The sequence below is a fragment of the Physeter macrocephalus genome, unplaced genomic scaffold (assembly GCF_002837175.3).
Source record: "Physeter macrocephalus isolate SW-GA unplaced genomic scaffold, ASM283717v5 random_1357, whole genome shotgun sequence".
In the NCBI taxonomy this organism is placed as follows: domain Eukaryota; kingdom Metazoa; phylum Chordata; class Mammalia; order Artiodactyla; family Physeteridae; genus Physeter; species Physeter macrocephalus.
Genome location: NW_021146919.1, coordinates 3,254 through 18,011, shown reverse-complemented (window position 1 = coordinate 18,011; position 14,758 = coordinate 3,254).

Genomic DNA, 14,758 nt, shown 5'->3' with positions numbered 1-14,758 from the left:
GTGCAGGAATAGCAAAAGATTGGAAACAACCTGCAACAGTTTTAAAACATGGCTGCAAATTCCTTAGCACTTCTACAGCAAGGTGGGATCTAGGTACCCTCTTTTTGTATCTCGGGTGAGCAGATGACTGCTTCAACCAATAGAGTATGGTGGAAGTGATGCTCTGACTTCCGAGGTCAGGACATGAAAGGACAGGCACTCCTCCTGGAACTCTAGCTCTTGGAGACCTGAGGTGCTAATGCAAGAAGTCTGCCTGCCTTGAGGCTGCCATGCTAAGAGGAAGCCAGAATAACATGGCGAACCCACAGAAGTCACCACCATCCCAACTGAGCTTGACCTTTGAGCTCAATACACTATTGTCATTGTTACTACTATTATTGTTACTACTATTTTTATTGTTTATGGGTGAGGAGGGTAGGAAGTTGAGTGGCAGGAAACGGTTTAAATTGAATGTTCCTGAGGAATACAAGAGGCATTATCAATTAAGAAAGAGGAAGGTTTGGGGGGGAGGTATAGCTCCAGGGTAGAGCATTTGACCGCCAAAATAGAAAGGTTTTAGTTCAACACCCTTTCAAAGGATGGTGAAGCGGACACAAAGGCCACATATTCTGTGATTCCATATATATGAAATATCTAGACTCAGAAAATCCATAAAGACAGAAAGCAGATTAGTGGTTCCTGGGGCTGGGTTAAGGGAGGAATGGTGAATGACTGCTTAATGGATTTCCTTTTGGGGTGATGAAGGTATTCCAGAACTAGATAGTGGTGATGGTTGCACAACATTATGAATGTACCAAATGTTGCTAATGATAAATTTCATGGTACGTATATTTTACCATACTTTTTTAAAGCGTGGTAAAGATTTGGAACACTCAGTAATAATGATGATGATGATGGTGATGGATATCTCTTATTGAGAATTTATTATGTGCCAGGATAATTTTACATCTCAATAATCTTATGAGATAGGAGCTCTGATAATCCCCATTTTACAGATGATAAACCCTGGGTTTGGGAAGGTAAGTCACTTGCCGAAGGCCTGCCACAATGTGACAGAATCTGAATTTGCTCTGATGGCTCTGAGGCCATGATCTGTGGAGACAGGGGTCTGCATAGCTGTGACTTTTTTTGGCAGTGTCAGGAGACCTGGGAGAGGAGAAGAAGGCTTCTGGTACCCCAGCTCCTGGTGAGGCAGAGGAGAGGGTGATGGGTGATGCAGAGAGCAAGGGAGAGAGCAGCTCCTTTGATGGACCTCACGAAGGATCCTGGCTTGCTGGGGAAGGATGCCAAGGCAGCCCAGGAGGGGAGGAGATGGATCTGGAAAAGACTCAGGGAATCCAGACTGAAGAGCTCAATGCAGTCTAAAAATAAGTGGATGGGAAGGAAGGGAGTCTGAGGTCAGAATGTGGGATCCTGTAGTTGAAGATTTTAGATGTGGAAACTCGTAAGAGATGAGAAGGTCTAAGCCAGTACCATCCAATAGAAGTTTCTGCAAAGATGGAAGTTTTCTATAACCGTGTTGCCTATACTGGCGCCACTGGCCACATTTGGCTATTAAGCGTTTGAAATGTGGCTAGAGGGACTTCCCTGGGGGTCCAGTGGTTAAGACTCTGAGCTCCCAATGTAGGGGGCACGGGTTCAATCCCTGGTCGGGGAACTAGGATCCCTCATGCCACACAGCGTGACCAAAAAAAAAAAAAAAAAAAAAAAAGAAAAGAAAAGAAAAAGAAAGAAATGTGGCTATTGCAACTAAGGAACCGAACTCTAAATTTTATATAATTTTAATTACTCTAAATTTAATTTTAAATAACCACATGTGGCTAGTGGTCACCATATTGGTCAACCAAGTGTCAGTGGTACAAATCTTGCTGCCAGGGCCCTACTTTGGGCATGACTACTGCCATCTCAGACACCCACATCCATCCCCATCCCCCCAGTGCTTTTGCCCTGCCCCTAGTGGTCTCTTCTCTACATTGCAGCCACAATGATCCTTTAAACTGTGAGTCAGATTCTCCCATTCCTCTGCTCAAAACCCTCCATGGCATCTCATCTTACTCAAGGTAAAAGGGAAAGACTGGTGGATTAAAGATGGCCACAAACTCTTTGTCACTGTGCTCCTCCTAATCTGAGCTGACCCAGCAACTGCTTTCACCAATAGAATGGGGTGAAAGTAATGCTGTGCCAGCTCTGGACCTGGCTCTCAAGAGGACCAGCTTTCGCCTCATTGTGGAACACTCACTTGTGGAATTCTCCCTCTTGGACCCCAGTCCCCATGCAGAAGAAGCCCAAGACAAATGGAGAGGCCACATGTAGATGCTCCAGTCGACAGCCCCAGCCAAACTTGTAGCTCAGAGCTAGCCCCAGCTATTGTATTGGACACCATCATGTGAGTGAGTCATCTGGGATGTTCCAGCGGAAGAAGCATCCCACTGAATCCCACAAACCCACAGAATCTTGCAAGACGATAAAATGGTGCTGCTATAAGTTGTGAGATTGTTTGCTGTGCAGCAATAGATAGGCTAAACCAGTCCTTACTGTGGCCTCTAATTGCCCTTCCCCCACAACCTTACTTCCCTCCTTGATCTCATCTCTTCCATTCCCTCACTCGCTGGACTCCAGCCACACTGGCCTCCTTGCTTTTCCTTGAATGAACCCAGCACAGTGGGCAAACTCCTACCTCAAGCCTTCGGAGCCTTTGCACCTGTTTGCTCCTCTGCCTCTCTTTCTTTTCTCTAGGTATCTGTATAGATAGTTTCTGGCTTTATTCAGACCTCTGCCCATATGTCACCTTATCAAAGAGGTTTTATTGCATCACTGTGATAGAGACATACACTGCTCACCAAATTTCTATGTGCTTCACACTTGAGGTTAGACAAAGCCATGGGATTTGTTCTGGCCAATGAGCTATGAACAGAGTGATGCATGTCACTTCTGGGCCAAAGCATTTGTTCTGGTTGTTATTATATAACAAACCAACCCAAAACTTAGTGACTTAAAGCAACGATGATCATTATTTTGCTCACAAATCTGCAACTGGCAGGCCTCAGTGGGAAGTCTGCACCACTTAGCATCGGCTGGGGTGACTTGACTGCGGGCTGGAAAGAGCCACTCCCAAGATGGTTTGCTGACGTTGCTGGCAAGCTGATAATGGCTGTCAGGTGGGAGCTCACCTGTGTCTGAGGACCGGGGGCCTCAGTTCTTCTCCTTGTAGGACTTTCCACAGTTTCTCAAGCTTCCTTGCAGCCTGGTGGCTGGATCCCAAGAATGAGTATTCCAGGAAAAAAGAGGTGAAAGCTGCAAGTTTCTCAAGGCTAGAGTCTAGAAGGCAGCTCAGTGTCACTTCTACTCTATTCTGTCAGTCACAGAGGCCAGATTTAAGAAGAGGAGACATACTCCCCACTCTCAGTAGGAGAAATATTAAATAATGTGGGGGCCGTGTTTTAGAACTGCTAGAGCATTGAAGAGCTGGTGCATGACCCTCCAGTTATCTTTCCTCCTGCCGTGACGACTGTGGAGGCTACGTGTTGACATGGTAGCATCAGAAGTTGGAGGTAGATGGGATTGCTGAGTCTCTGAGTGGAGAAAGCTGCTTTGGAGAGTCACAATATCAGAATATGTTTAAGTAAAAAATAAGCCTTTACTATGTCAACCTGCTGATATTTCAGAGTTAATTTGTTACTATGTCATAATCCAGCCTATTCTGACTGATTAAGAAATTGGTACCAGAAGTAGGGTACTTACCAAAACCAAACTGTGTGTCACTGCCTTAGTGGTTGGGGCCACAGGCAGGGGAGCTGGCAATCCTTGTTCTACAGAACCAAAACATTTAGGAACACTTTTACTGCAGTAACTTGGGAAGCTGACTACAGGGGTGCCTTTGGCTGCATTTATTTGAATATTCAAGAGTGAGATGAGCTCAGAAGAGAATGGGCTGGGCTTCCCTGGTGGCGCAGTGGTTAAGAATCCGCCTGCCAGTGCAGGGGACACGGGTTCGAGCCCTGGTCCAGGAAGATCCCACATGCTGCGGAGCACCTAAGCCCATACACCACAACTACTGAGCCTGCACTCTAGAGCCCATGAGCCGCAACTACTGAGCCCATATGCCACAACTGCTGAGCCCATGTGCCACAACTACTGAAGCCCACGCGCCTAGAGCCTGTGCTCTGCAACAAGAGAAGCCACCACAATGAGAAGCCCTCATGCCGCAACAAAGAGTAGCCTCCGCTCTCAGCAACTAGAGGAAACCCGCATGCAGCAGTGAAGACCCAATGCAGCCAAAAATTAAATAAATGAATAAATAAATAAATTTATATAAAAGAAAGACAGTGCCATCTATTAAAAAAGAAAAAGAAGAGAATAGGCTGATTTGCAAAGAGAAATAAAAGGAAATAGAGTTCAGAAATTTAGATTCTTGCAGAGTTGGAAAATTCTAATGCTTCTAGACCCCAAATGGAAAGAAATGAGCTTTAAAGAGGTGTTGAGCACAGTAGAATTTATTAATTCTTTAAAATGTTTCAGGGCATAGATTAAGTTAAGGGCTTTCGCACCCATTTAAAAAAACTTCTCTGTTGATTAAAGTATCTTGGGCTAAAGTTAATTAGAGTAAGAGATTGAATTTTAAAAGGGTTTGGATGAAAATACTCTGTAAAACTTCTCCGATGGACAACATGGTTGAGGGCCAAGATCATATAAAGGGTGTGGCTTTACCACCTAATTATTCCTGAGAGCTGCCATTCAATCAAGAGAGCTCTTTGGAAATAGAGACACAGGCGTAGAGAACAAACGTATGGATACCAAGGAGGTAAGGGGGGGGATGAATTGGGAGATTGGGGTTGACACTATGTATGAAACAGATAACTAAAGAGAACCTACTGTATAGCACAGGGAACTCTACTCAGTGCTCTGTGGTGACCTAAATGAGCAGGAAATCCAAAAAAGAGGGGATATATGTACACGTATAGCTGATTCACTTTGTTGTACAGTATAAACTAACACAATATTGTAAAGCAACTATACTCCAATAAAAATAAATAAAATAAAGTGAAATAGGTAATCAACAAGGAGCTACTGTATAACAAGGGAGGTCTACTCAACAGTCTGTAATAACCTATATAAGAAAAGAATCCTAAGATGAATATATATATAGGTATAAGTGAAAAAGATTCTCACAAACATTGTATATAACTGCTACTCCAATAAAAAAGATACACACAAACATTGTATATCACTGTTACTCCAATAAAAAATAAAAATTAAATTAAAAAAAACCAAACACATACAGACTTCCCTGGTGGGCCAGTGGGTAAGGCTCCGCGCTCCCAATGCAGAGGGCCTCTGTTCAATCCCTGGTCAGGAAACTAAATCCCACATGCATGCCACAACTAAGAGTCCGCATTCCACAACTAAAGATCCTGCATGCTGCAACTAAAAGATCCCACGTGCTGCAACTAAGACCCGGCGCGGCCTAAATAAACAAATAAATAAATAAATATTTTTTAAAAACCCCACACAAGCCCCCCTCCAAAAAAAAAAGAGCTCTTTGGGATGAGAAAGCAGAGAAACAAAGCAAACCTAAGGACTATGTGTTGAAACGTATTGTGGGTATGGTTTTGTACATGAAACTGGCTATAGTCAAATGGATAAGAAGCCTAAGTGTTTTTGTTTTTTTTAAGATTTATTTATTATTTATTTATCTATTTTTATTTATTTTTGGCTGTGTCAGGTTTTTAGTTATGGCATGCGGCATCTTCATTGAGGCATGCAGGAATCTTTCGTTGTGGTGTGCGGGCTTCTCTCTAGTTGTGGCTTGCAGGCTCCAGGGTCCATGGGCTCTGTAGTTGTGGCACATGGGCCTTGCTGCCCCACGGCATGTGGGATCTTAGTTCCCTGACCAGGGATCGAACCCGCGTCCCCCGCATTGTAAGGCAGATTCGTCACCACACCACTGGACCACGAGGGAAGTCCTGAAGCCTAAGTTTTTGAGTTAACTGCGGAAAAAAATCACAAGCCTGGGATAAAAAGCCCATGACTGGGCTTCCCTGGTGGCGCAGTGGTTGCGCGTCCGCCTGCCGATGCACATGCGCGGAGCGGCTGGGCCCGTGAGCCATGGCCGCTGGGCCTGCGCGTCCGGAGCCTGTGCTCCGCAACGGAAGAGGCCACGACAGAGGGAGGCCCGCATAGCACAAAAAAAAAAAAAAAAAAAAAAGCCTATGACTGTTCAAATCTCAAAATAATCCTAGGAAGCTACATCCATTAGCATGGCTACTATCAAAAAAACAAAAGCAAAAACAGAAAATGACAAGGGTTGGCGAGGATGTGGATGAACTGGAACCCTTACGTAATGTTGGTGAGAATGTAAAATGGTGTAGCTGCTATGGAAAACAGTATGTCAATAATTTGAAAATTAAAAATAGAATTACCCTATGATCTAGCAGCTCCACTTCTGGATATATGCCTAAAAGAACTGAAAGCAGGGTGTCTTGAAGGGGTATTTGCACACCCATTCATAGCAATGTTGTTCACAATAGCCAAAAGGAGGAAGCAACCCACGTGCCTGTCCACGAATGAATGGATAAACAAAATGTGGTATATGCATACAACGGAATATTATTCAGTCTTAAAAAAGAAGAAAGTTATGACACATGCTACAACATGGATGAACCTTGAGGACGTTTTGTTAAGTGAAGTAAACTGGTCACAAAAAGACAAATACTGTATGATTCCACTTATGTCAGGTACGTAGAGCAGTCAAATTCATAGGTTCGGAAAGGAGAATGGTGGTTGAAAGGGGCTGGAGAGAGGGGTAAACGGGCAGTTGTCGAATTCCAGAGTAGAGAGTTTTAGTTTTGAGAGTGGTGGTGGTTACCCAACAATGTGGCTACTTAATGCCACTGAGCAGTACACCTAAAAAATGATTAAGATGGTAAATTTTATGTTATGTATATCTTACCACAATTTTTGTTAAAGTATCAAAATGTTTAAAAAAAAAAAAAAGATCCTAGGGTCCCCAACAGCTTATAGGCAGGAAGTGAACTGAAAAAACCTGTGGACCTCCCAAGGGTCAAAAGGCAGCTCTGGACCTTGTTGCCTTCCAGTCCATTCCTTGTTCTTTCCCTGCTCTGGAGAGCTGACCCCTGGAGTCTGTATTTCGAAGCCTCCCTTGCCAGCTGGCCTCCAGCTGAGCTCAGCCAATGGGAGGCAGAGGTGGGTGGGAGAAAGGGAGAAGCCAGGGTCTTTCTGCCCTTCCTCCCCTGGCTTTCCTAGCCTCTCTTGACTGATGCAACCACCTTGTCTGAAACAGTAGCCTCTCCTCATACTTTACCACCTTCATTACATGACATTATTGTATAGATTTATCAGTTTGTTGATTGTGTGTTTCCATCCACTGGAGTGTAATCTCCATGAAGGCCAGGATTATGTCTGTTTTGCTCATTGATGAATTCCCAGTTCTTAGGACAGTGCCTGGCACAGAGTAGGCACTCAGTAAAGATTTGTTGAAAGAGTGAATAAATTTAGTAGTTGACTCAAACACACACAAGAGAATAGGGAAAGTGCCTGATAGGTATTCATAATCTGAAATAAAAGCCAGAGATGTCAGGTAACTTCTTTAAGTCTTATAGCAAATCATCCACTGACTCAAACCCAGGCTTCTTTCCATTCTGGGTTTGTATCCTGGTCTCCAGAGAGATTCCTTGGTCTCAGATTTTTTTGGAGGAGAAAAAGCAGAACTTGACATTCATTTAGTTAATAGGAAACCCTGAAAACAATTGAGGGTGAGAAATTGGGTTGCTAAGAAACCTCTGAGGAAGGGGGAGAGTGTTGGCGTTCATTGCTAGGCAACCTGGAAGGAGCTAGACAGGCAGGTTCCATAGGCGCCTGGAAAGCCAGGCTGGATATGCTCTTAAACACTTCTAGTCCAACCACCTAACTGTACAGATGGGGAAACTGAGGCCTCAAAAGGCAAAGTGATTAGCCCAAAATCCCTCCAATTTCTCAAGAAGAGCAAAGACAAATGGCATGATAGGGCATTTTCACTGGGTAGAGCTGATAGCTGAAGAAGAGTCTATAAGACAGTAAAGTAATCAACCGCAAAGAGCCTTGAATGCCAGGCCAAGAACTTTAGACTTTATCCTGAAGGTGATAGGGAACCACTGAAAAGTTTTCAGCAGTGGTCAGATTTATGTGTTCAGAAGATCCCTTGAGCTGCAGTCTGGAGACCCAGGATAAAGTCTAAATGCCTTCAAGGCCCTTCATGCTCTTGCCAGTCTATCTCCTCTCTCCTCACCAACCCCTCCAGCCACAACCGACTTCCTTCCCTGTCAGCCTCTCTTGCCGAGTCTTCCCACTTTCTCTCACTGGTGTCTGGAGACACCTTCCCCCGTATCTGCCTCATCCTACTATTCTAGTTTTAATTGCTGCATAACAAACTGTCCCCAAAACTGAATAGTGCAAATAACTGCCATTTCATTTTGCTCATGGACTCTGTGGGTCAGGAATTCAGACAGCGCAAGAGGGGGCAGTTTGTCTCCGTTCCATGGTGGCTGAGCCTCACCTGGGAAGACTTGAATGACTAGGGGATGGAATCATCTGAAGGCTTCTTCACTCGTGTGTCTGGAGCCTTGGCAGTGCCTGTATTACCTGGAGCACGTGCATGTGGTCCCTCCACGTGTTTTGGGGTTTCTTGATCATGTGACAGTCTTAGGGTTGTTGGACCTCTAATGGTGGTTCAGTGTGACCTAGCCTTGGAAACCTACAGCCTCATTCCTGCATTCTAGTAGTTACAAGTAGATCACGAAGACCAGCCCAGATTCAAGAGGAAGGAAATTTATGGGAGGAATGTCAAAGAACTTGCAGCCGTGTCCTAAAACCACAACAACACACTGAGGTCTCAGTCACAGCTTAAACATCACCTCCTCCAGGAGGTGACCTGACCACACCCTGCTCCATGTCTGGATTAAGGGCCTCCTCTGTGTCCCCCCAGCCCCACTGTCCATCTCCATCAATGCATTTCCACCCGTGTTTATGGGTCTTTCTGCTCCCCAGACCTGAGGGTTCAGTGAGGATGGACCACGTCTGTTTTTTTCACCTTTGTACACCCAGCACCTAGCACAGAGCGTGGCAAAGCAGGCCCTTAATAAATGTTTGTTGCATGGGTGAGCAAATGAGTGATTGAATGAGCTAAGGCATGGAGCCCAGTGCAGAGGCCATTCCTTCCTCATGAAGCTTACATACTAATTGGAGAGATACATACAAAATAAAACTTTGTATGATAAATGCCAGATAGTGATAAATGCTATTATGAAAAATAAAGCAAAGTAAGGGGACAGCGTAAGGGGAGGTGATACTTTATATGAACTGTCAGGGAAGACCTTTTTGAGTTAGTGACATTGGAGCTGAGACCTGAAGGAAGTGAGAGAGTAAGCCTGGGAGAAGAGCATTTCAAGCAGAATGAACAGCATGTGCAAAGGGCCTGCAGTGGGTGTGTGCTTGGCAGTTTTGAGGAACAGCAAGAAAGCCAGGGTGGCTGGAGCATGGTGAGAGAAGGAAAAAGTAGCAAGGATGAGTCCCAGGGTGGGCCACACACCAGATCACACAGGGTTTCACAGGCCTTGTTGAGGACTTTTGCTTTTAGTCTGAATGAGATGGGGGCCATTGGAGAGTTTCGAGCAGAGACGGTATATGGTCTGATTTATAGCTTAAACAGATTCCTCTGGCTGCTCTGTGGGTAACAAGACTGAATGGGGCAAAGGAGAAAGCAAGGAATTCAGCGAGGTGGCTGGTAAAGGATACTGGGCAAGAGATGATGGGGGCCAGGACCAGGAGGGTGGCCATGGAAAAGGTGAGAGGTGATAGGACACAGGACACATTTTGAAGATAGAAGCAATAGGCTTTAAGGGATATGAAGCTATGAGGAAAAGAAGAGTCAAGTTTGCTGGCCTTAAAAGGCCAACTAAAGTGATATGTGCAGAAGTGAAGATGTGGGTGGAGGAGCAGGCTTGGGAGGATTGGGGAAACCACACTTCGTTTTAGACATGCCAAGTTTCAGGTGCCGATTAGATATCCCAGTGAAGATGACAAGAAGGCAGCTAGATATAATGAGTCTGGCAGTGTCGGGATGGAGCTATAAGCTTGAGAAGCTACAGCTATGATAAGCAGAATTCTAAGATGGCCCCCAAGATTCCCACTCCCTGGTGTGCATGCCCAACATAACCTCTTCCTCTCGGTGTGGGTAAGACCCGGGAGCATGATGGATGTCACTCTTGTGATTAGCTTACATTATTGGCAAAGGTGAAGGGACTTCATAAATGTGATCAAGGTAAATGTGATTAAATTAGTTGATATTTAGTGAATCAAAAGGACCATTTCCCTGGGTGAGCCCTTTAAAAGAGAGCCTTCCTTGAGCCAAGTGACTTGAAGGTGCAGAAAGATTCTCCTGCTGCTCCTTGACAAAATAAGCCTCCACACTGATAGAGGGCCTGTGAAGAAAAAAACTGAGTGGCTTTTAGGAATCCAGAGTGGTACCAGCTGACAGCCAGGAAGAAAATGGGGGCCTCAGTCCTTTAACCACAAGGAACTGAGTTCAGCCCGCCACCCCGTGATTCTGGAAGAGGACACTGAGCTCCAGAAAGGAATGCAGCCCAGCCAACAGCGTGACTGCAGCTTTGAGAGATCCTGAGCAGAGAACCCAGCTAAGGCATGCCTGGACTCCGGGCCCACAGAGATTATGAAATAATAAATGCATGTTGTTTTAAGCGGTTAACTTTGTGGCATTTCGTTACATAGGAATAGATGGCCAATACATCAGCGTATAGGCGTTTTTAAAGCCCTGGAACCAAGATAGCTCAAATAGCCCCGGCCAGGAACCTGACCCAGAGATGAATCAGAGAGCATGAATGGAGGGGGATTAGAGTGGGACACACCCTGCATCCTCTCCACCGCACCCGCAATGCTTCCTACTCCTCTCAGCCACTAGGCGTCCCCAAAGTCCACATAAGCAGGTCTCGCCCCCACCTTTCACAGGTCAGAATCCATTTCCTTCAGAAATGGAGGGAACCAAAATAACAATAAATGGTCTCTCTTCTATTCGTATTTCCTCCTCTCCCACATCACCCGGGGGAAACTAAGGCCTACGAAGGGAGGCGCTTGCCCAAGGCCTGCAGTACTCTAGCACCGTCTCAGGCCCGGCGTTTTACACGCCCCCTGCCCTCCCCCTCCCAGGGCATCGTGAAGGGCAAACACAGACTTTTAGCCTCTCTCTCTCCAGCTTAGGCCAGAGGAGAGACTGCGAATGAGAATGACATCAGCAGAGGGCCCTGAGTGACTTGTGGGCTGAGGCCGGAGTTTCTAACTGAGGCCGACTGAAAAGGGTGGAAAGCGTGCAGCCCCGAGGTTGGGGCTGACGGTGTTGGCGGAAACGAGACTCCTCCTGAGGCCGTGGGCATCAGAGGTGCCCAGCTGCAACTGCTGGGCCAGTGATCCCCTTCCCTTTGCCCAGCCCCTTCCACCATCCGCTGCAGACTGGGCTGTCCAGAAGGAGACACTGAGACTGAGTTTGGGGTGCAAGATATTTATTAGGGATAAACACCTGTGAAAAGAAGAGGGAGGAGACAGAATTGGGTTCAGGAAGCCAAACTGCGCTGCTGGCCAGGCAAAGCCTCAGCCACCCTGGAGGGGCCCTGGGGTGAGGACCTGGGGTGGGGGGCAGGTACTCCCTGTGTCTGTCCCACCTTGAAGCGGCAGGCTTTTACACCTGTGCTCGTTCGGACACCAGATGCAGGCTGCCCTGGGTGAAGTGGCTCTCTTCCACCTTTTCTTTCCTAAAGGTTTTGTTTCGATTTGTGGTCAATCTTGCTTCCAATCAGAGGCCAAGAGGAAGCGCTCACTGTAATTCCTGCGGCCCCAAGCCCCCTTTCTATAGGTGCCCAGCCCTCCCAAACCTGCTTCAGTCCTCTTTTAAAGCATCTATGGGTATCCCAGTCCCCAAATACCCCCCCTGAATGAGACTTGCACACTTGGCCTTGGTTCTTACTGGGGAAACAGGCTTTGTCCAACCTTAGGAATTCACTGGATCTGGTAGAGGAAGAATTAGGCGGACAGGTGTAGGGGGACAAAAGTTTTGAAAAGCCTTGGCCTCAGTTCCCAAAACACACTGGTAAGAATCTCATGGACAGGAATCACTGTGGTTTCTGCTGCTGTTCTTCAGTCATTCAAAACATCTACACTGGGGGCCAGTTATGTGTTAGGCATAGGGACGAACCCCACTACTCCACACCCTGAGCTGCCAGCCTAACAGCATCTGCAGATTCAAACAGGGAGGGCGAGGCAAGCACCCTGAAGTAACACTTCACCAGGAGACAAGAAACCAAAATTTGGGGCCCTGTCACTGACCTTGGCTGCTTGAAGCCCCTTTACAAGTTGCTTCTGCACCTTGACCCTAAGTTTCCTCCTCTGGACAATGGAATAATACAATTTATGGAGCACCATGTTAAACACTTCTCACCTCAAACTTCATTTTACCCTGTGAAGCAGGTATTATCATCATCCCCGCGTTACACATATGGAGAGAAGAGTCAGGGAGAAGTTAACATGCTCAAGGTCACACAGGTGCTCAGTTGGTGGTGCCAGGCTTTGAGCCCAGGCATTGTGGCTCAACCCTGATTCTTAATCTTAAGGGCAGGGTCAAACTGGCCCCCTTGGACTAGGTGTGCCTGCACACGTGTTTCACTTGGTCCACAAGGATTGAAAAATATTTCACTCAGCTGTCATTTTGAAATTCAGATGTTCACAGACACATCCAGATTTCCATCTTCTCTTGAAAAATCTAGCCCCCTGGCCACAGTGGGCTGCATTCCCACAGGGTCACAACCAGCAGGAAGTGAGCAGTTGCTCCCCTTGAAGTGGGTCATGAAGCCAGTGTCCACCCAGACTCTCTCATTCATGTCACCTGCCTGGCCTCTGCAGGGATGAGTCTGCCATCCTTAATGAAGACCAGGAGTCCTGAGATAGAGGGAGCAGAGAGGCCTAGAGGGGCCAGGTGCCTCCTTGCCCTGGAACCCCCAGCTCTTCCTGCATGGTGCTAAGTCACATGGACTTGAATCTGCCAAACTGGGGAGGGTTGAGGAAAGGCAAAGACATGTAGAAGCACAGGGCGAGATGGGGCAAATACACTTTATTCAGTCCTGGCAGAAGTCCTGCTGTGGGTGCCAGTGCCCCCTCCCCTCAGCTATGAGACTAGTTCTCCAAGACCACAGACAGTGACATCTCTTCACTCACATGACGTTTTCTGGGATTTTTCATTGTCTTTTTTGTTGTTGTTTTTCTTAAAAAAAAAAAAAAAGAAAAAGAAAAAGAAAGAGAGAGAAATAGAGAGAAAGAGCGCGCGCGCAAAAAGGCCCAGAGCCGGAGCACCAAGCTTAAAGGAGGCAGCTGGTGGCTTTGTCAGCGACGGGAACGCGTGGGGCAGAGACCTGCAGAGACCCTGGGCAGGGGTCCCGGAGGACTCTGGGACCGTTTGTTCCTGAGATTTGTGTGTGTGAATGAGAGTGTGTGCACACCCAGGAGGGTGAACACACGCCGGTGAGATACAGGTAGTGAGGACAAATGGGGCGTGGGGAGGCCGGAGGGGCGGGGCTTAGCGGGGAGCTGGAGTAAGAGGGGTAACAGCATCAGGGGCAGGGTTTCCGAGGGCACCCCGAACTGGATGCAGCAGCGCTAGGCGCAAACGGCCCAAGACTACTCTGACCCTCCCTTCAGTCTCACTGGCCCAGTCGATGGTCTCTCTGAAGCCAGCTGCTGAAAAGTGGGGCTCTTCTTGCCACTTCATCTGCTATTACGCCTCAGTCTCAACCCCCTAGTACCAACGCGTCTCAGTTTCTCCCACTGAATACTGCAGGCAGAGGTACCTGGGTGACAGGAAGGGGCGGTGGGCTTAGGAAGGAGCCCAGGCTGGGAGTGTGCCCTGAGGTGATAAGAGCACTTGGGGAGGGGGGGTGGAACATAAGGACCCTGTCCCCAAACTGTTACGTGTCTTGGTTCTGAGTTTTCTTTTTCTCTCCTGAAGGATTTCCAGAGAAAGACCCTGCCCCCAATTCCCAGGTGGGGGAAAGAAAGGTAGGCTTCTTGGAACCAAGACAAGCTGTAGAGGCAGTCATGCAGTCGGTGAGGGGTGGGTGCACGTGGGTTGGGCGACCCCGTGAGGGAAAAGGGGCTATGCCACTTGGGAGTTCCAAGCTCCACACCAACCCTTCCGGGCCGGCTAGTCTCTTTCTCCCCCTTCCGAGTGCTCTTCCCATTTAAGGCAGTGACGCCCCGTCGGGTTGAACGGAAGCCGTGGCTCCTGGATCAAAAGATTTCTCAGGATCGCTCTATTTCCGCCCCCCTTCTTCCTGGATCTGACAGGGGCGTGAGGTTCGACTGGGACCAGCTCCCTCCTCCCAAGAAGCATTAAGCATGCGCGAGAAGGGGGCGGATCCCAGTGTTCCCGGGGAAAAGGAACGGGCCCCTCCCCCTCCCTGGGAGGGAGGGGCAAGGGAGGAGGGCGCGGGGCCGCCCAGCTGCAGCGCCCCCCCAAACAAGACAGGAGGCGGGCCAGGCTAAGGCGGAGGGAGTCCGGAGCAAGGGCAGGGGCGTGTCCTCCGGCCGTGAGGAGGGGCGTGTGCAAAATGGGGGAGGGGTACAGGTCTCTTGGAGAGGACGGGAGGTGTATCGGAGGGGGGGCTGGCTGCTGGTGGCTGTGCGGGAGGGGGTAAGATGGGGAGAG